We start from the raw sequence: 6,354 nt of genomic DNA on the forward strand, positions 1-6,354 counted from the left end.
AATGGCGTCTCCCGCGCTTTCCTTCCTTCCCGCGCTCACCCTTCTTCTCCGCTGCGGCTTCTAAAAATGGCGTCTCCCGCGCTCTTCCTTCTCTGCGGCTCAATGGCGTCTCCCGCGCTCTCCCTTCTTCTCCCCGCGGACACTGTTCAGCCCTTGAGCCCTGGCTGTGCTCTGTGTGTTCTTTTTTTTTGTGCGCCTTTCCCGTTTCCGCCGCTCGGTCCTGAACCCGGCTGTTGCTTTACCCTCTCTCCGTTTTGTTTTTCCTCGACGCCGCTCGGTTTTCAACCCCCGGCTGTGCCCTGTGCGCTTCACCCTCTGTCTTACCCCGTCAACGCTGCTCGGCTTTCTCTCCGCCGTTGGTTGGCTCCAGCCGCCGCTGTCCAGGAAGGGTCTGCGCTGTACCTGTCGTCAGTCTATTGCTGATCATCGTGGCTGGGGAACCAAGCCCGGCTCTCCACAGCCTCCCCTGCGATGTTCACTCTCTGCCGGACGACTGGGCGGTTGCTCGTGGTCGACGCCCGTGCTTCTGGCCTCGACTTTCTTACACCGCCCTCCCGGAGCGAATCCTCGAAGAGAAATGCAGAGTTGCAGGTAGATTCGAATCGACACTCGTCGCCACTGTTAGATCCGTGATTCTGAGAGTATGATGTTTTTCAATAACCACACGGATGCTGTAACTGAACAATCAACAGGTATTTACTGGAGTAGGGTAATCTCAAGACTGGGGTACAGAGGCATGCTCAAGGCTTATATACAGGTGTGGTCACTGCCGGTACTACAGTATACAGGAGCTGTAAAAGTAGTTCTCTCTTAAAGGTACATACACTACAGACAGGAGCAGAAAGTTGCAGAGTCATTGATAGATTGAGTGAGTGGGAGAAACTGGCAGACGATTTCAACACAGGTAAGTGTGAGGTCATCCATTTTGGACCAAAAATGGATCGATCCGAGTATTATTTAAATGGTGAAAAGCTCGGAACAACAGAGCTCCAGAGAGGTTTAGGGGGAGAAATTCGGTGTCGCCCATTTTGAGGCGCGAATATCGGCCGGGCGCAAAGTTTAGCGCCCGGCGCAAATTATCGCCGCCGCCGACTGCAAAATTCGCCTCTCTCGCCCCTGGAGGTGATTGGAGCCTACACTTCGTTGTACTGCACTTGTGCACTAACAACGACAATAAAGTTGATTATTATTATTATTATTAAATCAGGTGCTTCACACCTGTCTTAAGGCGCAAAGGCCGAGGAGCGAGGCGCTACCTCAGAGCGCGGGTGAAGCTCATGTGATGTCAGTCAGCAATGGAACACAGACACACTGGCGCCGGCCAGTTCTTAAAGGGGAGTTCTGATGAATGGTCATCGACCTGAAACGTTAACTCTGTTTCTCTCTTCACAGATGCTGCTTGACCTGCTGAGTTTCTCTGGCATTTTCTGTTTTTATCTTAAAGGGGAGGGTTTATCTTGGTCTCCATCCACACCCTGCTCATTGCAGCCTTGAGTCTCGGCCTGGAGAGACCTGTACATCAAATCTGCTGGAAAGAACAATGGAGGCCCAGGGAAAGAGCTCAGAGTGCAGCCCCCACAGTCGCTTCTAAATCGATGCAAGGAAGGTCAAATCAAAATGAACCTGCAAAGTGCTGCTCAGTACCCAAAACTCCTTCACACAGCGTTGAATCTCTCCAGAAGTCTCTCTCTCTCAGAATCCGTGGTGCAAAAATGTCACCAACAAAAAAAGGCAGGAAGCGGTCGCCTTTAAATAGCGCTCCCCCAGTCCCTTCCCGACCGCAAAACGCTTCCCTCAACCTGTCGTTGCTAGCGGCAGGCGGAAAGGCAGGGGGCGCCACTCAATTTCCAGTACGGGGCATTGCGCACTCGACTGGCGTCACGATCTGCCGGCGCAGGAGATCATGGCGGTAGTGTTTAGCGCCACCGCAAAATGTCCGGTCAATTTCGCGAGAGGTGCAGATATCGCCGCGCCCGGGTGCTAGTTGGTTTGCGCCCCACTTAGCTCCCTCTTAAGGCGCTAATGGGTGGTGTTACCAACTGAATTTTTCCCCATTAGGGTCCATGTACACAGATTAGTAAAATGTAGTGGTCAGGTACAAAACAATAATCAAAAAGGCTAATGGAATGTTAGCCTTTCTATCTAGAGGGCCAGAATATACAGGGGAGGAAGTTTCGCTGCAGCGATACAAAGCCCTGGTTAGGCCACACCTGGAGCACTGTGTTCAGTTCTGGGCACCACACCTTAGGGAGGATCTATTGGCCTTGGAAGGAGGGCAGCGTAGATTCACCAGAATGTTATCAGGGCTCCAAGGGTTAGATTATGAGGAGAGATTACATAAACTAGGCTTGTATTCACTGGAATATAGAAAGTCAAGGGGTGGTTTGATTGAGGTTTTTATGATTTAGAAAGGAATTGATAGGCAGATAGAGAGAAACATTTTCCGCTGGTGGGAGAGTCGAGGACAAGGGGAGATAACTTAAAATCAGAGCCAGGCCGTTCAGAAGAGAAGTTAGGAAACACTTCACACAAAGGGTGGTAGAAGTGTGGAACTCTCTCCCATAAAATGCAGTAGATGCTAACTCAATTAATCATTTTAAATCTGAGATCAATAGATTATTGCTAGACAAGGGTATGAAGGCTATGGAGCCAAGGCAGGTGGATGGGCTTACGATACAGATCAGCCGTGATATCATTGAATGGCCGAACAGGCTCGAGAGGCTGGATGGCCTCCTTCTGTTCCTATGTACCTTAATATTTGAATCACAATTCAATATCGAGATTTTCTTGCAGGAATCACCACTTTGGTCTTTTAGGAAATGTTCTCCCCACGCTTTTTGAATGGACCTCATTTCAGTCACTTGACCAAAGAAATCAAAAAACATCAGCACAAATTCGGAAGGAAACCGACTGTGGGATTAAACATCGGGCCCAGCGACCTTGCCCATTTGAATGGAACTGATAGTTCGCATGACCTCTGACCTGGAACTATCATTGGTGAGAGCAGGGGATTCAGAGAATCCTAAATTTGCTCCACAGTCGAGATAAACTGGAGCTGCTTACTGCCAGGTGTTCCTTGACCAGCACACTGCACCTATAATGGATCATCAGAATAGTCTTTCCACAAGAACATAAGAAATAGGAACAGGAGGAGGCCATTCGCCCCTCGAACCATTCAATAAGATCATGGCTGATCTTCGACCTCATCCCCACTTTCCTGCACTATCCCCATATCCCTTGATTCCCTTAATATTCAAAAATCTATCGATCTCTTTTTTTATGGTTGCTCTTACCTAAAATTTAACATTGCAGGGTTAGTGCAAGTAAGTTGTGAGGAGGATGCAAAGGGATATGGACAGGCTAAGTGAGTGGGCAAGAATGTAGCAGATGGAATATAGTGTGGAGAAATGTGAGGTTATCGACATTGGTAGGAAAAATAGAAAAGCAGAGTATTTTTTAAATGGTGAGAGATTGGGAAATGTTGGTGTTCAGAGGGACCTGGGTGTCCTTGTACACGAATCACGGAAAGTTAACATGCAGGTACAGCAAGCAATTAGGAAAGCAAATGATATGTTGGCCTTTATTACAAGAGGATTTGAGTATAAGAGTAAAGACGTCTTACTGCAATTATATAGGGCCCTGGTGAGACCACACCTGGAGTATTGTGGACAGTTTTGGTCTCCTTACCTAAGGAAGGATATACTTGCCATAGAGGGAGTGCAACGAAGGTTCACCAGACTGGTTCCTGGGATGGGGGGATTGTCCTTTGAGGAGAGATTGAGTAGACTAGGCCTATATTCACTAGAATTTAGAAGAATGAGAGGTGATCTCATTGAAACATATAACATTCCTACTGGGCTTGACAGGGTAGATGCAGGGAGGATGTTTCCCTTGGCTGGGGAGTCTAGAACCAGGGGTCACAGTCTCAGAATAAGGGTTCGGCCATTTAGGACTGAGATGAGGAGAAATGTCTTCACTCAGAGGGTGGTGAATCTTTGGAATTCTCTCCCCCAGAGGGCTGTGGAGGCTCAGTCGTTGAGTATATTCAAGACAGAGATCGATAGATTTTTGAATATTAAGGGAATCAAGGATATGGGGATAGTGCAGGAAAGTGGAGATGAGGTAGAAGATCAGCCATGATCTTATTGAATGGCGGAGCAGGCTGGAAGGGCCGGAAAGCCTACTCCTGCTTCTAATTCTTATGTGCTTATTCCTCTTTACACTGTTGTTTTGTGTGAAGCCTGGGTTAAGTAGCTAGCCTGTCCTAATAGGATGCTCAGGATACCAATTGGTTGGATGCCGCCTAACTCACTACTTGTTCTCTGCAAGCTTTCCTGCTACCCAGAGCAACATGGACATTCAATGGCAATTCTTGGGTTGTGAACCTTTCCTCCAGGCACCATCAGAAAGTGAGCGCTTTCCTTTCTTCCAGGGTTGTTCATGCTGTGTCTCCTCCAGAGGTGTGATTAGTTTAAAGGAATGAGGGCTGGTCATTTGTGTAGAAGGATTAGGATTTAAGATTCTCAGTAGGGAGGTCCAGAACTCCCATTGTGTTGATCGCTGCGGCAATCCTGATAGATTCAGGTGAGCCTCCATCTGTGCAATGGAACCTGCCCAGCATTTGATAACCAATTATAGAACATAAGAACATAAGAATTGGAGCAGGATTAGGCCATACGGCCCCTTGAGCCTGCTCCGCCATGCAATAAGATCATGGCTGATCATCGACCTCACTCCACCTTCCCCACTAATCCCCATATCCCTTAATTCCCCGAGAGTCCAAACATAGAAACATAGAAGATAGGAGCAGGAGTAGGCCATTCGGCCCCTCGAGCCTGCTCCGCCATTCAATGAGATCATGGCTGATCATCCAAATTCAGTACCCGGTCCTTGCCTTCTCCCCATATCCCTTGATCCCTTTGGCCTTAAGAAATATATCTAACTCCTTCTTGAATATATTTAATGAACTGGCCTCAACTGCCTTCTGTGGTAGAGAATTCCACAGGTTCACCACTCTGGGTGAAGAAATTCCTCCTCATCTCAGTCCTAAATGGCTTACCCCTTATCCTTAGACTATGACCCCTAGTTCTGGACTCCCCGGCCATCGGGAACATCCTTCCTGCATCTAGTCTGTCCACGCCTGACAGAATTTTATAGGTTTCGATGAGATCCCCTCTCAATCTTCTAAACTCCAGTGAGTACAAGCCCAATCGACCCAATCTCTCCTCATATCTCATTCCTGCCATCCCAGGTATCAGCCTGGTGAAACTTCGCTGCACTCCTTCCATGGCAAGAACATCCTTCCTCAGATAAGGCGACCAAAACTGCACACAATACTCAAGGTGCGGTCTCACCAAGGCCTTGTACAACTTCAACAAGACATCCTTGTTCCTGTACTCGAACCCTCTTGCTACGAAGGCCAACATACCATTTGCCTTCTTAACCGCCTGCTGCACCTGCATGCTTACTTTCAGCGACTGGTGCACAAGAACACCCAGGTCTCTTTGCACTTCCCCTTCTCCCAATCTATTGCCATTCAAATAATAATCTGCCTTCCTGTTTTTGCCACCAAAGTGGATAACCTCACATTTATCCACATTATAGTGCATTTGCCATGTTTCTGCCCAATCACCCAACCTGTCCAAATCGCACTGGAGTTTCATGACATCCTCCTCACAGCATACCCCCCCGCCCAGCTTTGTGTCGTCTGCAAATTTGGAGATACTACATCCAATTCCCTCGTCCAGATCATTAATATATATTGTGAACAGCTGGGGTCCTAGGACCGATCCTTGCGGTACCCCACTAGTCACTGCCTGCCACTTGGAAAACGACCCGTTTATTCCAACTCTTTGCTTTCTATCTGCCAACCAGTTCTCTATCCAAGTCAATACCTTGCCCCCAATCCCATGTGCCTTAATTTTGCATGCTAATCTCTTATGCGGGACCTTATTGAAAGCCTTCTGAAAGTCTATCAATCTCAGTCTTGAATATACTCAAAGATTCAGCATCCACAGCCTTCTGGGGCAGAGAATTCCAAAGATTCACAACCCTCTGAGTGAAGAAATTCCTCCTCATCTCGGTCTTAAATGACCAGCCGCTTATCCTGAGACTATGCCCTCTAGTTATAGACACTCCAGCCAGGGGGAAACAGCCTCTCAGCATCTACCCTGTCAATCCCCCTCAGAATCTTGTATGTTTCAATGAGATCACCTCTCATTCTTCTAAACTCCAGAGAGTATCGGCCCATTCTACACAATCTCTCCTCATAGGACAGCCCTCTCGTCCCAAGGATCAATCCAGTGAACCTTCATTTCACCGCCCCTAAGACATGTATGTCCTTTCTCAAATAAG

This window comes from Somniosus microcephalus, chromosome 1 (genome assembly GCF_052327205.1).
Source record: "Somniosus microcephalus isolate GS21.2 chromosome 1, FLI_Smic_1.0, whole genome shotgun sequence".
NCBI classification, from domain to species: Eukaryota; Metazoa; Chordata; class Chondrichthyes; order Squaliformes; family Somniosidae; genus Somniosus; species Somniosus microcephalus.